Source organism: Ctenopharyngodon idella, chromosome 24 (assembly GCF_019924925.1).
Source record: "Ctenopharyngodon idella isolate HZGC_01 chromosome 24, HZGC01, whole genome shotgun sequence".
In the NCBI taxonomy this organism is placed as follows: Eukaryota; Metazoa; Chordata; class Actinopteri; order Cypriniformes; family Xenocyprididae; genus Ctenopharyngodon; species Ctenopharyngodon idella.
The window spans coordinates 21,011,370-21,031,570 of NC_067243.1; the positions used below are offsets into that span (position 1 = coordinate 21,011,370).

The 20,201-nt window shown below is 33.7% G+C and overlaps 1 protein-coding gene and 1 long non-coding RNA gene across 3 annotated transcripts in view; one reads left to right on the top strand and one right to left on the bottom strand.

Moving 5' to 3' along the window:
• Window positions 1-3,079, bottom strand: part of stra6 (signaling receptor and transporter of retinol STRA6) — a 32,096-nt gene extending 29,017 nt beyond the window's left edge. The window contains exon 1 of one of the 2 annotated variants that reach the window (XM_051884399.1): window positions 2,891-3,079. The gene's annotated coding sequence lies outside the window, so the exon portion shown is untranslated. Of the gene's footprint in view, window positions 1-2,455; window positions 2,572-2,890 lie in introns of those variants that run through there. The other variant, XM_051884398.1, reaches the window with a different exon arrangement.
• Window positions 1,787-16,285, top strand: LOC127507362 (uncharacterized). The gene is made up of 4 exons (XR_007928329.1): window positions 1,787-2,145; window positions 3,612-3,775; window positions 5,970-6,050; window positions 16,057-16,285. It is a non-coding gene; the product is annotated as an uncharacterized LOC127507362 (long non-coding RNA).
• The last annotated feature ends 3,916 nt before the right edge of the window (window positions 16,286-20,201 follow it).

Below are 20,201 nucleotides of genomic sequence, written 5' to 3' on the forward strand. Positions count from 1 at the left end.
GGTACTAACACGACCATGCCATTGACTGTAAAGCTTTTAGAGGATAAAGAAGGTCAGGTGACAACCGAGACTGCCATTACATTGGCTGACAATGAATTTCTAACTGAATATACATACAAAAGAGACGCAGTTGGAGGTGATGAAGATAAAGTACATGAGATGTGAATGATGAAAACTGAAAATGGCACATCTAAACACAATCATTACCCCTATATTACAAATAATATAACCATTTGTTTTCTTTAAATCATAAAAGGGGGCCACATAGCTTTCACCAACTAATAGGCCTATTTGAAGTGTCTTTTTTTCTGTTTACTTATGGCGCGTTCAAATCATGTTGGAAAGACGCCACCCACAAATGAAATGTATGAAATTAATATGCATTTCTTAATAGTTAAGTTCTGTGTACAAAATATGCTAGTTATTTTGTCATTTTGTAAAAGTAGAGATAAAAAACCTTGCTGTATTTTTGTAGAAAAGGCACATTGTCCATATTCCGCAGACCAGAGTGATTTGAATGCACCTGATATCCTAATTACGATTTTCAAACTCAACATAAATACGAACTTCCTAGGAGGACTTGAACCCACCATTTCTATCGGAAACAGAAAATATGGGTGTGGTATATATTGGACAGCTCCTCCCCCTTTTAAAATAGCCAATAGGCTTTAGCTTACATCAAGGCCATCAACAATGATTTGCTATCATTACTCAGTTTTTGAAAAGTGTATAAAATATAAAATAAAATGAAAAAATGGATGTCATTGTTATGTCATTGCATTAGAAATGGAATGTCAAACCTATCCTAAGGTGATAAAATGATATATAGCTTAGTCTATATCAAATCTTAACTGCATGATTCTTTATCATTGCAAAATGTACACTAGCATCGCTAAGCTCTAATCTGCTAAATGTGACTATAAGGCATGAAGATATTATATATCTATTAAAGCATGATTTTCTGTAAAGTTGCTTTGAAACAGTATGTGTATTGAGAAAAGCTATACAAATAAAATTGACTTGACAATCTGCCAAATCGCATTAATTTTTTTAATGCAAATAGCATGTTAAATTTTCATTCTTGACATATTCATTGCAAAACATGTGTGTTATAAATTACAAACTAGCATACTATTGTTTTGGACTCAATTGTCTCTTGTGAAAATGTGCTACCTGGCGCCACAATGCCAGGGCATTGCTAAGGTGTTCTGAGAGGCTTTTAGCAAGTTGCTATGCAGTGTTAAAGTCTCCCTGTAGTCAATCATTTTAACCCTTAAAACTCATCTTTGATCACCAAAATTACATATTTTGAATTTTTTTCCCTGTAAAACATATCTTAATGCCGTAAAATAGCTTGAATGTAACTCTACACCCTTGCCTCATTTAATATACACAGATCTATGAATATGCTAATTAGCCCCGCCTCCACTCACTCGCACGAGCTCAGATGAGATCCACTCGGTCAACTTACTGAGGTAAACGCTGCACAATGCTATCGCTTTTTACAAGGTCGGACACATAACGGTAATTAATATGATTAGCGTTTTGCTTCACTATGTTATCAAACAGCTAATTATGAGTTTGCTAATGTTACACAAACCATGTTTTGTCAGACAGCTGTCTTTTATCAATCAGTGACCTTAAAAACGCTTTGAACAACTCAGAATGTCAGTGGAGAAAGGCAAATAGCTCAACATAACATCGTAATATACATCATACACCCGCCATATTGATGAATCTACCCGATTTTTCATATCATCAGAAAAATATAACCTTGCGCGGTCAGTTAATGATATGCTAAAGCACGCTGGTACATTGACTTGATTGGTTACAAGGTAGCCTACTTTGTGACGTCAGAAATACCAGCTATTTCAAACCATCTTTGGTTTACTGCAGTTTTAAAGAGAAAATACTCAGCAATGGTTTTGACTGATGAATTTGCACATGGTTCGTCTTAAAGCATGTTAAAAACACCAGATAGACATATGAACAACATAAAAAAAATTGATTTTCACCACGGGGGTCTTTAAGGTGGCGTTTTCTGTCACAAAGTCACAAAAAAGACCACCCCTAAGTTTGGAGATATGGCTCAGGTCCCACCTTCGCCGCGCATGGGATTTTCTCAACGTTTCATCGTCGAAAATTGTAAGTGTGCTTGCTTAAAAAAGTATTAGCTCGATCATCATTCAAGTTTGTAGCACAAACGGTGCGACGCCGAAGTTCAGAGTGTGTGAAACAGTTAAACGCCACTATCTAGTTCTTCTCGAAGCTCATGCAAGGTGCAAGGGGTTTGTTACACGCCCAAACGTTGCAATTGCACTGTATTTGTTAGCTTATGTTAATTAGCATCGAAAGATGAGTAACGGATTTTTATGAATGAATGACGCAGTTAAGGGTTTTTACTAGCGTGTTTTTCAGTGGCGCGTGTGAAATGCAAGTTATTTTGATAAATTACCTGTTACTATCTCCAGACATCAGATGGCGCGTGCGCACACGTTCTTTCACCTGACCTTTACGAACAATTATGGATGATTGCGTGAACTGATCCATCATACTGTGCATCTTTGGTCAATGGCCCACGTGCATTCATACACAAGACAATCGATAATTTATGCAACTGTTTCATTGCCATTGATGTATTTTGACTTGCTTTTCTGTTTAAATAGTCCTATGTTTATATTTATTTTGCACATACATATATTTTTAAATATAGGCCCACAGATTTATTTATTTATTTATTTTATTTTATTTGTGAGAAAGTAAATTTTTTAATAACATTTTCCAAGTTTCCCAATCTGTTCCTTATTCAAATTCGTATAAAAAATACAATACAAAAAAACACTGTTTTTTCAATTAACCATCAAACTGACTCAAAAAAATCACTCTTTACCTTGATATCAAGAGATCCCAAAGTTCTCTCCCACCTTGAGGCACTCTGCAGGGCAAACTTCCTCTATATCCAGTGTATTCCGTAAGTTTCTTCAGCAAAGTGTATTTATACTGTAGGTATCACACACTTGGGTTTACCACTTTGCAATTACAATATGTTCAATGTTTTGAAAGTGGATAAGGTTTTGTCTGAACACTACATGCCTCCGCAGACTTTGACCCTTTTTTGCAGTGGCCACAATATCTTGGTAACGAACTTCGGAAGAAAAAAGACACAAGGAAAGTGCTGTTGTAAGATAGGACACCTCTTGGCTGAAGTTCAAAGCAGTGGCCTTTGATCACTGATACGAAACATCACCAAGGGAAATTGATACATTCTTTGCTCTGCATTCACATAGTACTGGATAGTTGGATCAAAGTTTTCTGTGCAGAAGTACAAACTGTACAAAACATTTGATTTTATTGCATTGAACACAAACACATGGTATATACACCATAGGATGGCGTTTATAGTGCCTTTTAATTGTCTCTGGGAACAAGTAACCTTGCAACATCTGTTTACTCTTTAAGGCAAGCAGAGTGGCCTATATCAACAGAACAAAACTTATATATGCACTGTACAGTATGTTCTGTATATGCAGTACAAACCAGCTATAATTGGATTAATTAATGTAAGCTTTTCTCACCACATTTGTTTTTCTTTATCTTCTCTGATTGTGCAGAGAGAATGGATCAAGATTAAAGACCAGGAGCTGGATTTTGTTTTTGAAGTAGTGAATGTGTGAAGTTTATTCAGGTTGGCGAGGATCAGCTGGTGTTGAACGAATCCTCTACTAGCAGGTTCTTCTGCTTCCAGGGTACATCTGAGGCTACGTTCACACTTCAGGTAAATGTGGCACAAATCAGATTTTTTTTTTTGCCCACATGTGATTTAATATCCGTTTTCCCCATGACAGTGTAAACAGTACAAACCACATGGAATCTGATCTTTTCAATTCCGATTTGTGCCACTTCCATATGTGGTACTAAATCTGATACAGGTCAGATGTTTTGTAATGCGACCGCAGTGTGAACAGTCATATCGGAGTTCATGCGATTTTTACGTCACGCGGGATCAACATTCGTCACGATTCTGCGCTCATGGGAGTCTATTCAATGATTTTACATACATTATCAAGACAGTTGTGAAAGGTAGTCAGTAGAAGGGCAGTGATGTGTCAGAGACAGCTCTATAATACGAGCAAAACATGAGGGCTCGTATCATAAAAGTTTCAAAACTCTGCTCTCTTTTGTCACATCATTGTCTTTATTTTTTAGATTGTCTGCGCATTATTTCGCTGGCTTCCGCGGCAGATAACACTATAAATAAATAAGTAATTGCTTACTTTAATGCTCTCCGTGTTTACTTCCATATGTCAGCGCGATGTGTGTTGGCAAGTGCGCAATTTTCCCGCAGAATTGGGTTACTGTTGCCGCGGGCAGTTTTGCAACTCTGTAGGTTGAAGCGCGATATTTAACCCCCGCGATTTTTACCAGGATACCCCACGGAACGCAATTGGGTGAGTTTTGGACTAGTTTTGAGAAGCAATTGAATGGATTTTGTGGTAAAAACCTGGCAACCCTGTTTGTATCGTTCTTTTGCGTATGCAGGTCAGTTCAGAACCATGATCTGTTCACACCGGAAATCTGATATTGGCCACATTTAAAACAACAATGTGAACAGCTATACAAAAGAAAAAAAAATCAGAATTGAGCATTAAAAGTTGGAGAAGTATTTATTTTCCGTTTTTCATGCACAGACGACAAAACAGTGTCAAAACGATCCCCATTCACATGGATCCGCGAAAATGACTAAAAACGCTTGTATTATTTATGCCAGGCCAGTAGTTGGCGATGTCACTTTGTAAAGAAACACTACTCGCCTATAGACTGAACACATAATACGCATGTGAAACGTCACCGTTTTCACAAATTCTCATTTTTGTAGTTTATACAGAGATGATAATGTTTTTTTTTTTTTAAACGTGTTTAGTTGAAAACGGTGTCAAATAAAACGGCCCCTAAGACTTGAAGATGATGATGTTTCAACTATAATCGGAAAACTTTTTATGCATTTTGGCCGTTCATTTACAGGACATATGCTCTGTGTAAACTACAAAAGCGTGAATTTGTGAAAACAGTAACGTCATGCACATGCATATTACATGTTCAGTCTATAGGCGCGTAGTTTGTCTTTACAAAGTGACATCGCCATCTACTGGCTTGGCATAAATAATACAGGGTTTTTAGTCTTTTTCACAGATCTGTTTTCTGTTTGAATATATTTTAAAATATTATTTATTCCTGTGATGCAAAGCTGAATTTTCAGCATCATTACTCCACTTTTCAATGTCACATGATCCTTCAGAAACCATTCTAACTTTTGACCTCTAGTGTTTGTTTTTAATTTCTGAATTAAAATGAATATAGATATTTTTTCAGGGGCAAAACATAAAAATATTAGGTTGGTACAACTTTCCTGATATCATAATAATGAAAAAGCCAGAAAATCTAGTAGTAAAAGTAGTCTTTTATTTCTTAGAAAAAATATATATTTGAGAAACTTTTGTTTGTCAAATCAAAGTAATGTGGTTCGACTGACATGCAGATACATACAGGGAAAAAGTAAATAAATAAAAAAACAGGAAATTATGTCATAGAGACCTTTCTATGTCAAGCTAAGGTTAGTTCAGGGTGTAAAATGCCATGTGGTGCAACTCTCCAAAAACGTAATTATATTTATGAATTAGTAATTCATCAAATGTTTTAACACATTTGTTCATAATATTTTTAAATACTATGATTAAGGTATGTACACATGCATTCATAGTGAAAAGAAAACATTTATTTTTACTTGATGGATACACCACATGACGCTTTACAGTCATTACATTTAACTTATTAAAATATAATATAAAAGTTTTTCAAAACCATATGAAACCGACATTAATACAAAAAGCTCATTTCTAAGAACTTGATTTTTAATAGTTTTCCTTTTCTTTATTTTGGACATGTCACTATATTTCATTACATTTTTATAGGTTTCTGCAAGAATGACAAAATGAATGACGTTCGTCTCAAAGTTGAAGCCATCCGGGTGTCCGATTCAAAAACGAAAGCAGGTGAGGTGTTCTTTCATCAGCAAATCATCATATTAAAATTTCTGATAGATTTCTGAAGGATCATGTGACACTGAAGACTGGAATAATGATGGTGAAAATTCATCTTTGATCACAGGAATAAATTGCATTTTACTATATATTAACAAAGAACAGTTATTTTAAATTGTTATAATATTTCACAATATTACTGTTTTACTGTATTTTTGATCAAATAAATGTAGTCTTAGTGAGCGTAAGATACTTCTTTCAAAAACACAAAAAAATGGATAAATACAATAAGCCATTTTATAATTTAGTATTTATTTTTTATTATTGTGGACCTGGTTGATCCAGATTCAGACCATATGCACAGTGTGAACGCAGATAATCCAGATCAAGATCTTGAGGTTGAATCACACACTTCCGATGACAGTTCTCGTCTCTCTCTCCTCAAAGTGAAATTCTTTCACCTACAAAACAACCCAGGATCATTCCCTACCCCTTTTTGCGTGGCAAGCCAGTCTTTCCAATAGAAGACACACCGCCACATTTACACACCCATATAAGTATCATTCTCTGTCCTCTTTCATTTACAGCTTCAGAACATCTCATTTCTGAAGGTACTTATCTATGTGACATTGAATGATTGTAGAGTCTTGACAGAAGCAAGCAATCAGGGCTCCCAAAGCAGATTCACCCTCATTGGCCCCAACATTACGACCTGACACCCTGAAACCTCCAGGGTCATGTGCCTAATTTCTGAGGTCGTCTCGACGCTTGCTCATTCTATTACTCTGCAGCAGTTGTAATCAATGGACCTTGCAACACTCAATTAGGGCTTAATTGGATTGATGCGTGTTGCTGGTGGAATTGTCAGTCCCCTGTTCAGTTGAGGAGACAGAGCAGATTATTACTGTCGACAAGCGTAACACACAGAGCTTGAACAGCTGCTGCTTGTGTCAGGATAAACACCACTTACACACACATTCCTTGTCACAATAATTTGAGAAATTATTATCTGGATACATAAAATCTGCAGAATATATAGGTATTTTAGAGAATATATCAATGTTATTTTAGTATCATTAATATACTATTTACAAAGTGTAGTAGTTTTAAAATTAATATAGTATTTTTTTTTTGTCATTTCTATTATTTTTTAAAAATATGTCTATATAGTTTTTATTAATTTTATTTTAGTTTCAGTTTTAATTATTTTAAGTTAAACTAAATGAAAGAAATTAATTAAAGAAATTAGAAATTAAACTAACTGAAATAAAGTAAGTTGACTTTTTATATTTTAACCTTTTTTAAGTACTGAAAATATATATATTTTTTATAATAGTTTTAGTTTTAAACATATATAATATAATATAATATAATATAATATAATATAATATAATATAATATAATATAATATAATATAATATACCGCAAACTTTAGGCTAATGAGCAATATTACTTTCTGGAAGATTTTTTTTTTTTTTTTTTTTGGTGATTATTTTTAATAATTGTAATTATTTATTGAACATTAGTGTCTTATTATTATATGGTTAGTGCCATTAAATTAAAAGCAATATTTTTAAGGAGATTTTATTATTAGTTTTTATCAGGTTTTTTTAAGTATGTCTATATAGTTTTTATTCATTTTATTTTAGTTTTATTTTTTATTTTAGTATTAAGTTAAATTAAATGAAAAATAGAAATTGAGCTAACTGAAATAAAATAAGTTCACTTTTTATATTTTAACCTTTTTTTAAGCACTGAAAATATATATATATATTTTTTTTATAATAGTTTTAGTTTTATAACCTAACCTAATATAATATAATATAATATAATATAATATAATATAATATAATATAATATAATATAATATAATATAATAGCTACCACAAACTTTAGGCTAATGAGCAGTATTACTTTCTGGAAGATTTTTTTTTTTTTTTTTTTTTTTTTTTTGTGATTATTATTAATAAATGTAATTTTTTATTGAACATTAGTGTCTTTTATTATATGGTTGCTGCCATTCAATTAAAAGCAATATTTTTAAGGTGTTTTTTATTAGTATGTCTATATGGTTTTATTAATTATAAATCATTTAATTAATAAATAATTTATAAATGTATTTTAGTTTCAGTTTTAATCATTTTAGTACTTAAGTTACACTAAATGAAAAATAGATATTGAACTAACTGAAATAAAATAAGTTGACTTTTTATATTTTAACCTTTATTTTAAGTACTGAATATATATATATTATAGTTTTAGTTTTATAACCTTAAATAATATAATATAATATAATATAATATAATTTATTAGCTACTGCAAATTTTAGGCTAATGAGCAATTTTACTTTCTGGAAGATTTTTTTTTGCTGATTATTATTAATAAATGTAATTATTTATTGAACATTAGTAATTATTTATTGAACATTAGTGTCTTTTATTATATGGTTGCTGCCATTCAATTAAAAGCAATATTTTTAAGCACTCCACATTGCATTATGTGTAACCACAATCCTCACCTGTGGTAATGTGGTAAAAATGCATCAGAAAATATATAAAATATCTTAATGTTCAAGTTTATGTCAGTGGTTGTTTTTGCTTAAAACCGCATGCTAGCTGCACATAGCGAGATTTTCAGACATGATATAGCTGCCTTGACAGCCAAGGTTGATTAGATTTTCAAAATGGTCACTGGACATAAAAGAGGGGAAATCAATTTTAGTCAGTGGGGATGATCTGTTCTGTGATTTAGCATTGTTACAGAGAGCGCGAGTGCGGATTTATCGCACCACTGTGTAATGAAGCCTGAGCTGGGTCAGAATCTACAGACTAGACTCTCTTTGACATGTACAAATCACTCCGCTGGTTATTAAAACAGCAGCAGTCTGCGTTCACAGAGGCTTACGCACACAATTACTCTCGCTCGTGGACGTGTGACAGCGCAGCTCTTGTCATAGTCACACTGTCAGAATATGACGGCTTGTTTTACTAACACACCACACATCCTGCTGTCTAAGTAGGCCTACCACATTGATTTGCTAAAACTTGGGCTAACAGAGATGTCAGACTCCTCATTTTTATTTGGTTTGTGCTATAGACACATTTTTGAGGCCATTTTGTTGAGAGTAACACATGTAAGTTATGTAATCAGATTACTTTTTTTAAGTAAAAGTAATCCATTACTTTTAAATGTACAACAAAATATCGGAGTTACTTTTTCAAATAAGTACATAAGTTAATTTGTTTTCCCATTTATTGACTGACACCTCTCTTGTCCCCATGTTGAGAGAAATGGGGAGTAAGTGCAGAGGTGTTATGTGTGAACATGATGGTTATTGTAGTTCAAGACTAAATCTGAAAGGTTTGTTTGAGCTGCGCCCTCTACTGTACAGGTGTGAATATGCATTTCCTTCAGCCTGAGGCTTATTCATTTCACTTTTGGTGTGAAAGGACCTTTACATTTGCCAAAAATAGAACTTGTGGTTTTTTGTTATTAAAAAACAATCAAGCAAATCCAGCCCAGGTGAGAAAAAGTAACGCAAAAGTAACGTAGCGCACACAATTACTTACTTTTTTTAGCGAGTAATGCAATATTGCAAACCATTTCTTTTAAAAAGTAACTTTCCCCAAGACTGTTGATGGGTGATAAGAAATAATTGAACATGCAATCAGATTGGGATACGTTGCATGCTGGATTCTAATCTGTTTTTCCCAAATGAGCACCACAGCTCAATGTTCCTGGAGCATATCCAAACAAGAGCTTTGTAGAAACTTGATTCCATTATTCCATATTGCTTACTGACACAAATTGTGATATGAGTACCAAGCTATAAATACCAATTTAATCGAGGTAACCTCCAGGGAAAGTGTTTTTCTAATGCACGTGAATGGTCAGAGTGCGAGGGTAAAGTACTTTAACAAGGAGAGCCTGAAGAACATTGAAATTGACGTTCTCTTTAATTACTCTTTGTTCTTGGCTGTGTACTCGGGCCCCCTGTAAACTCACGGCTCTCGTCTGTAATACAGTTGAGCTGTGTGTGACACATCATGCCGTCTGTTGTGCCAAGACTTACTGGCAGGAAACAGACCATGATGACACTATGACAGGAACAAGCTGAATTTAATTAAAAACAGTGGCATGCTGCACAGATACTGTATCACTTCAAACCATGTACAATCTCAAAGAAAGGACTTATTTTGCATATATTTTGTAAAATGTTGATATATATATATATATATATATATATATACAGGTGCTGGTCATATAATTAGAATATCATCAAAAAGTTCATTTTTTTATTATAAATTATTTTTAAAAATGAAACTTTCATATATTCTAGATTCCCTACATGTAAAGTAAAACATTTCAAAAGTTTTTTTTTTTAATTTTGATGATTAGAGCGTACAGCTCATGAAAGTCCAAAATCCAGTATTTCAAAATATTAGAATATTTCCTAAAATCAATCAAAAAATGGATTTGCAAAACAGAAAAGTTAAAGTTCTTTAAAGTATGTTCTTTTGTGCACTCAATACTTGATCGGCAGGACATATTACAGCAAATGACTTGCTCCTAGCACAAATTACTGCATCAGTGAAGTGTGGCATGGAAGTGATCAGCCTGTGGCACTGCTGAGGCACTATTGAGCCTTCAGATCATCTGTATATTGTTGGATCGACTGTTTCTCATCTTTCTCTTGAAAATATCCCATAGATTCAGGTCAGGCATATTGGCTGGCCAATAAAGCACAGTAATATCATGGTCAGCAAACCACTTGGAAGTGGTTTTTGCACTGTGGGCAGGTGCTAAAGTCCTGCTGGAAAAGGAAATCAGCATCTCCATAAAGCTTGTCAGCAGATGGAAGCATAAAGTGCTTCAAAATCTCCTGGAAGATGGCTGCATTGACTTTGCACTTGATAAAACACAATGGACCAACACCAGCAGACGTCACGCCCCCCCCCAAATCATTATTGACTTCAGAAACTTCATACTAGACTTCAAGCAGCTTGGATTCTGTGCCTCTCCAGTCTTCCTTCAGACTCTGGGACCATGATTTCAACATGAAATGCAAAATTTACTTTTATCTGAAAAGAGGACTTTCGACCACTGTTCACTGTCCAGTTCTTTTTCTCCTTAGCCCAGGTAAGATGCTTCTGACATTGTCTCTGGTTCAGAAGTGGCTTGGTAGTCCTTTTCCTGAAGATGTCTGAGTGTGGTGACTCTTGATGTGCTGACTCCGGCTTCATTCTACTCATTGTGAAGCTCTCCCAAGTGTTTGAATCGGCTTTACTTGACAGTATTGTCAAGCTTGCGGTCATCCCTGTTGCTTGTGCACCTTTGCCTACCCAATTTCTTCCTTCCAGTCAACTTTGCATTTAATATGCTTTGATATTTCACTCTGTAAACAGCCACCCCATTCAGTAATGACCTTCTGTGACTTACTCTCTTTGTGGAGGGTGTCAATGATTGTCTCCTGGACCATTGCCAAGTCAGCAGTCTTCCCCATTAGTGTGGTTTCAAAAAACAAAAGATACCCGGATTTTATACTGTAGGGATGGTCATTTAATGAAACTCAAATGTAAATATTCTAATATTTTGAGATACTGGATTTTGGACTTTCATTAGCTGTACGCTCTAATCAACAAATTTACAAAAAAAAAACTTTTGAAATGTTTTACTTTACATGTAGGGAATCTAGAATATATGAAAGTTTCATTTTTTAAATAATTTACAATAAAAAAATGAACTTTTTCACGATATTCTAATTATATGACCAGCACCTGTATATATACAGTCAAACTAAAAATTATTCTGATATTTTTGGTATATTTTTACTAGTGGGTGTAGGACACTATAGTTCATTTATGTAAGTGAGGATAGCAAAATAAAGTAAACTGTGACATATTATCCCAAAAATTCTTCATACAGTGGACTACCAGTAAAATTGATAAAAATTTGGAACCAAAAATTATTCAGACACTTTGACCTGAACATGTTTTGATTAAGTATTATCTGACATAATTAAGATTATTTTTTCTGACACAGTTTAACTCTGAGATCGTGTCATATTTTAATACCATTTTTTTAAACTATAGTGAATAAACTGTATTAATGAATGAAATGTTCAAGGTGTCTAAATAAATTTTGGTTTGACTAATATATGTATATATACACGTACACACACACACACACATTTCATTTTATTTTAGAATTAGTATCTTTTTTGAGAATATCTAAAAAATTTTCAAATATATTAATATTTTAAGCTAAAGATGAAAATTATTTTAAATATTTTATTTTAGATGTATTATCATTTATTTAAAATTATATATCTAAAAAATGTTTAATATTTAACATTTTTAAAATAAAGAAGAAAAATATTTAAAATATTTTTGATGTAGTGTTATTTGTTTGCGAATATTTATATTTAATTTATTTAAAATATTTTTATTTAATATTTAAAATATATTTAAAATATTTTAACTATTTTATTTTATTTTAGTAGAATCATTTATGAAAATATCTGTTCAATATTTAACATTTTTAACATAAAGAAGAAAATTATTTAAAATATTTTTGATGTATAGTGTTATTTGTTTGAGAGTATTTATTTTTAATTTATTTAAACTATTTTATTTAATATTTCAAATATATTAAAATAAAAAATATTTAACTATTCTGTTTTATTTTAGTAGAATCATTTATTAATGAAAATATATATTTTGACTAAGCTGAATTCATACTTGCAACGCACGTGCAACATTGTTTATGAAAATATCTAAAATATTTTATTTCATTTTAGTAAGATAAAGCTGATAATTATTTTATGTTAGATGTATAATTTGTTTATGATAATATATTTAATTAATCAACATTATTTTTATTTAATAATATCTATTATGTAAGCCAAATTCATACTTGCATACATATATATATATATATATATATATATATATATATCTCACAATGTAAGAGTATATAAATTCCTGTCAATTGTACTTTTTTACATTCATCTTCTGTCCTCGACAGCACTGAGGGCGTTCTGTAAGGTGATTGTCCATCTCTTGCTGCGTTTTCACGGTCGTCTCGACCTTGGCCTGTGGTGCTCTTTTTAAGCTCCTTCGAACACAGCTTGCAGCCATTTTAATAAGATCTTTCCTAAATAGAATCAGATCTATAGGTGTTTCTGCAGAGTTCTGTGGCTGCGTATACACAGGCTGTAAAGATGTACTCCAGCAAATTAGTGCTGTAATTAATGGCTGAAATTTATGGTAGCCCAGGGAGTATTTTGTGTGAAAGCTGTGCCGAGGACTGATTGCATGTGCCTTTGCCATTAGCGCATTTGGTTTTACACTGATGATGGATGGATGGATTTGGGTTTTATTGTGAACGTGTGTGGGAGAGTTTGGGGGTAAATCTGTGGTCATTTAAGCTAATTTGTTACATTAGAAAAATGATGAGTAATGTACTGAAAAATAAATGTATCATTATAATTGAAAAATATATATATATATATATATATACTAGAAAAAAAATACTCGATTATAAAATCAAAACATGTTTAATTGAGAACTGTGAAACACAATATCTACAATTAAAAATTGGTCTAATATTTTTACTAGTAAATATGCATTTTCTTAATTTATTTTTATCAATAATGATACTAAGTTTGCTGTTGTATACCTCTGCTGATTATCAAAAAGAACGGAAACATGCAGGATATTGAAAATGGAAAATCAATTTGCTAAATCAAGATGTGACATTTGGGATTTTTGCTAATCTCATATTCTGCTCACATTTAAACACATGAACACTCGTTCTACATCAGCGAAATTAGTTGCAGTGATATTTCTCTAGTGCAGCAGCAACAAAATATATTTACATGTTTATGCAAATATGGAACATTATGCATGCACACACGGGGACAATTATGAATATTGATTTTCCTGCCTCTTCCAGTTTGGAGAAAATTCAATTTTTTTTTCTGCTAAGATTTTCTCCATGTCGTGTATAATTGCTTTTAGATTAAAGACTCAAAAAATGGTATGATAATTTGTGCAATATTTTTTTTCTTAGTTTGTTAATTATGTTAATTTACATCTACTGTATGTTAATTTTTTCACTGGCATTGCGTGTGATATTAAAGTCAACATGAAATCAAAATCGACAATATTCTTAATATTGCTGTATAATTTATTATAAATACTCTAAAAAATCTTGGGTTATGTTTTATTCCCAGCTGGGTTGAGCCTTTTGGGTCATTTTTTTGGGTTATTTTTCCAGTGTTTGGGTAGTTTTTGTGTTACCCAGCTCCTGGGTCAGACTTAATAACCCAGTTTTGGGTAGTGTTTGTGTTACCCAGCTCCTGGGTCGGACGTAATAACCCTGTTTTGGGAAGTGTTTGTGTTACCCAGCTCCTGGGTCGGACGTAATAATCCAGTTTTGGATAGTGTTTGTGTTACCCAGCTCCTGGGTCGGACGTAATAACCCAGTTTTGGGTAGTGTTTGTGTTACCCAGCTCCTGGGTCGGACGTAATAACCCAGTGTTTGGTTAGTTTTTGTGTTACCCAGCTCCTGGGTTAAACGTAATAACCCAGTTTTGGGTAGATTTTGTGTTATCCAGCTCCTGGGTCAGATGTAATAACCCAGTTTTGGGTAGTTTTTGTGTTACCCAGATCCTGGGTCAGATGTAATAACCCAGTGTTTGGGTAGTTTTTGTGTTACCCAGATCCTGGGTCAGATGTAATAACCCAGTGTTTGGGTAGTTTTTGTGTTACCCAGCTCCTGGGTCGGACGTAATAACCCAGTGTTTGGATAGTGTTTGTGTTACCCAGCTCCTGGGTGAGACGTAACAACCCAGGGGTTGCGTTATTTGTCGCTGTCTTTTTGCGCCCTCTTCAGGAGAGAGCAGTGCAGCTCCGTCATATTGGTGCATGTCTTCGATAAAATGCAGGTTTGTGTACATTTTATTTTACCTAAAAATTCGTTATTGTTCTGTATATCATTTAATTTTATGCAAAGCAACATAACAGGGGCGTGATGTGAATCTCCTTAATGAGTGTCACATCAGTCTTTCCCCGCCAAATGCGAACCTTCTCCGGCACAAGATCCAGCGCCGTTACGGTGGAAACAGGACAACAGAGACTGGTCGATTACACTTGAATTTCTTATAAATGTTTAATTTTTACTTATAATATTTGTTAAACAAGCTTAAATATAGGCAATATGTATTAAAAACTATATAAAATATGCTATACAATAAAATATGATTGAAAATAAAGGAATTACCATTGCTGGGTTAAATCAACCCATTATGCTGGGTTAAATAATCAACCCCATTTACTAGGTAAAATTAACCCAGCATGTGTTCTGTCCTATATTTACCCAGCCCTTGGGTTGAAAACAACCCAAATTGGGTTGTTTTCAACCCAGTGTTTTTTAGAGTGAATGATTTATCAGTGCACATAATTTTTTAAAATTAACGTGCCCTCATAATCTTCAATCAAATTAACTTCCCCTCTCTCTTGCAGCGACATCTCTTCTTTTCTCTGATGACAGTTTACTGGTGTGAGGGTGGGACAACCTGTCACTCACATGAGATCAACCAATAGCAAACCACAACCATCCAATCAATTCTCCATGAACAAAATCAAGTCCTGCCCTACATTTTTTCTTGTTTGAGAAGCCGTTTCATTCAGATATACGTCACAATAGGGAAGAAAAGACTTTCACAACTTCTGTTTCATGCCAATTTTAATGTCCAACTGGGCTTTTCATCACAAATCTCAAAGTGAATCCAAACATTAATCATCTCTGACAACACAAATCTGAGTTTTGTGTGAAGTTTTGCTCCTCTTATTGAGATTCATCATGGTTCATCATTATGGTGTGTACTGTGGGAGTTGCCCTGATTTTTTTCATCCGATCATATTTTCATCAGTACAGTTATGGAATATCAAGGTTTGCATGTATGTATTGGTGCCATCTAATATACATTCTCTGCCATCTTTTTTTTCTGAAGTGCTGAAGGAAAGGCAGAGAGCAAGATGGAAATAGTGCGCCTTAGTAACCTGATTTCTGTCGGGAACATTCAGACACTCACCAGGGAGACAGAAGCGTTGTTGCAGGATTTGGAGTATGTTCACTAATTAAGGTTTGCCCTGTCAGCATTAGAGCCTGGCAAGAGATGCTATTTTATTGTAATAAAAAATATCTTTTTTTTTTTTACAACAATGACGATGAGTGACGAAAGAAAAGGGTGTGCGCAATGCCCTTGTATGGAGATGGTTTGGGTGTGTTTTATGTAAATTACTTACCTCATGCAAAAGAAAGAATGGATTCTGAACTGCCTAAAACAAGTCGTCAGTAATTCCAGTCTTACTTCCTGCTCAAACCTACTTAGGTTTGTAACACATTCCATCTGGCCAATCAGAGCAGAGTAGGCTCTAGGAAAGTAGGGGTTTAGATGAGAAAAGTGTTTTTGACCTTGGTTGCATGTAAATATATTGTATCAGACCTCCTAAACAAAATTAGGAACCTTTTAAAATAACATAATGAGGCTTTTTTTTAAAAAAAAAGAAGTATTTTTCGTCCAAATAGTGAAAGTCTATGGGATCCATTGTTTTGGTCCCCATTTAATTCCGTTGTATGTACTGTACAAAAACAGTTGAGACATTCTTTAAAATATCTTCTTTCATGTTCTGTAGAAAGTCATATGGGTTGAGAACAACATTATAATGAGGAAATTATGACAGAATTCAAATCTTTGGCTGAACTTCTGTTGCGCAGTTCTTTCATTAAAAGCATTTACTGCAGTCCTTTGTTTGTTTGTTTAGTCAGGATCCACACACTGCATAGTCATTTATATGTATTGTTTTTTTATTTGATTCAAAAGGCCAGGAATAATAGGACAAATGGTATATTATAAAGAGATTGTTTTGTGAAATCTCATTTACAGCACAGGCAGTACAGGCTAGACGTATGACTGCTATATGATTCATCTGGCACAATATTGTGGACTCTGTTTTGGCCATCTGGGATGGTCAGAATTAAATCTTGGCATCAATTTGCTGTGAGTTTATTGTCACTGTTTGAAGAAGACCCAATTTTGCAGTGATATAAGGCGGTGTGAGTCTTATCTCAGTGGGATTTCAACACCAGCCATAAAGCTGTAATTTTCTGTAGTTCAGAAAGCTAGTGTTGTGTAAGTCTTTTCTTGTGGAAGGAGCTTATCGTCTTCAGACAAAGGTTAGGTGGCAGGAACAATTGATTGAAACTGTATAATTCTGTGTAAACTGATAATTGTAATCTGTTGATTTTCCCATGGACTTGACTAAAGATGAAGTTCATCATCATAAAATGATTAATTCACCCAGAAATTAAAATTTTCATCATTTACTCATGTAGAACACAAAAGAAGATATTTTGAACAGTGTTCACGCTGCTCTTTTCCATACAGCGGAAAGTATATAGTGATTGTTTTAGTCATACTTTTGTCTTTTTGATGAAAATATATATTTTTTGTCATGTTATATTTATTCATTTTAGTCAATTTTACTCTGACTGAAATGGCATCTAGCCTAATTTTAGTCTGCAAAAGCAAAACTCGTGCACAAACCTATCATATGGCTTCAGAAAACTAGGAATATAACACAAATCGTCTGACCATGAGAAGCCCTGGACAGCTGTTTTCAGACATGAAACCGATGCTTTGAAGCCAGTGAACGGTCAGCGTGATGTTTGTGAACGTCATCGCGATACAAATGACCCGACAGCCTGATGCGTTTCATCTGAGAATCCCACCTTCCATTCTTTCAACCCCCTGCGGAGATCAATGACTGTGGTCCTCCATTACGGCCCACTCTGTGAAAACAAAGACACACGTTGACAAATACTCACACACACTGATGTCACCGTATGGCTGGTTGCACGAGTTGTAAATGGACTGAGGTCAAACTGTCATAATTTGTCAGTGTTTATTTTACATGCAGATGAACAAAGTGTTTTTATCACCTTACTATTTGAAAAAGTACTGCAGTGATACCATAGTAGTACAACAGTGATATGGTGATATAGTGCTTTGATACATACCTTGGTATATTAATGGTAATATTGATATGTCATTGTATTTTCAAGGTACTTCATGGTGTTTACTATGGTAAATAGCCATTAAATATGGTGTTGCTGTGAATAATTTTTTAATTAGTATAAGCATATACAGGCATTTTTAAGATAAGAAAATATATTAAAATGAATTAAGAAACTGATTTTGAATCCCAATAGTAGTTCCTGGAAGTAAAGTAGGCCTAATGCACGGGGCAGTTATTAACTGTGGTAATGTGTGAATTGAGTAATTTCAGACTATTTTTTTGTCAGGCATAAGGAAAACTGCATGGTGTTATTCCTTCCCTTTCCCTGACTGAGATCACGCAGAGATATGCCTGGCAACAAATCCGATCTGCGGCTTTGGCCAGACCACATAAACACAGTACAGCAGTAAAAGCTTGTTTTGGGAGCTGCTTCAAATGAACCCAGAACTTTTCTGAAATTAGTAACATCTAGTCGGCATTTTAGATAATACAAAATGGTGATTTTTTTTTTTTATTTATTTATTTTTTTTTGTACATGGCTTCCCAATAGAAAAAAGATATAATTTATTATAAAGTTGCAACTAAAGATAAAAACACATTATCTCAATATAGTAACAAGTGTATTTATATTATATATATATATATATAACATTATTTGTATTTCCCTATAGAGCACTGTGTAAATATTTTGTTGTGTAATCAGATTAATTCCTTAAATGTCAACCATTTAAAACAAGTAAAATTTAAGTAAAATTTAAACAAAAATATCTGAATAACAGACAGACATCAAAGACGAATTTTATTTTTTATTGCCAACATTGAAGACACCTGATGATAACAAGCAGAATCACTGAAAGAAAGAGAAACCCAAGAATTAACAGAGGTTTAGATGTTGATTTTATTGAAAATGTTTGGTCACTATTATGGTGATCAGTGTTTCATTTAGTTAGGCAGTTTAAATCTTTGCTTTTTATGTCAGTTTGTGGTTTTTGTAATGTTGTTTGCTAATTTTACACATTTTAAATGGTTGACTTTTAAGGAATTAATATGATTAATTCGAACTCAATTCTTATATGTTGAATTTAATTAATAATATTGCGTGTAATCTGTTGCCACAATTTTACTGAGTAGATAGAGCGTATTACTTTTTACAGTGTACATCACCCGAATAAATCAACTAGCTAGTCTCCTTAAGCAGTACTGTCGCAAATTTGTCGTTCAACCACGTTACTTAAAGGCACAATATGTAATATTTTTGGTTACACTTTATTTTACAGTGCCATAGTTACATTGTAATTACTCAAATAAGTACTGAGTACTATTAATTAACTACATGTACTTACTATAGAGTTACAGTTAGGGTTAGGGTTTGGTTTAGTTACTTGTACTTATGCATAATTTACTGTTATTTCTATATAAGTACATGTAGTAATGTGTAACTATGACACTAAAATAAAGTGTTACCAGATTTTTGGATTAAAACATCCAAAAACCACTAGAACAGTGTTATATATTTTGCTGACTTGTGTACTTACATGATCCCAGATGTTTCCATGAATGTTTAAATCCAGAGAAATAAGCAATTTTAACCAGGACACGGACCATGTCCGTGCGTCGTCTGTCAATAACATCATTCCCGATTACCCTTGATTTACGGTTTTATTTTGTAGATATTCTAATATCGATCTAGCTTACTGCAGTGTGCAACAAGTGTTGCATTGCAGCTGCCGAGCGAACGCTCAGAGTGACGTTATAACATAATTTTCAACACTCAAATGTATCTAGTATGATAAACAGCACTGCTTTACCCCACATACGCTTGATCTGAAGAAGCGAAAGCTGCGACTGCGGCATACTAAAAGTTCTGCTGCTCTCGAGCCGTGTGTCGCGTTCATCTCTCATTAGCAATCGCTCCAGCGGCCTCGTAACGTTAATAATCTCATCCATGAACATGATTTCTGCCTGAGTCCAGTCGGATTCTTTTACCCTGGCTGAAGATGACATCTCCCATGATTCTGCGCTCAATCTCGGCGTCAACAAGCTAAGCCTTTATTTTGAATAGGTGACCTCTAGTGGT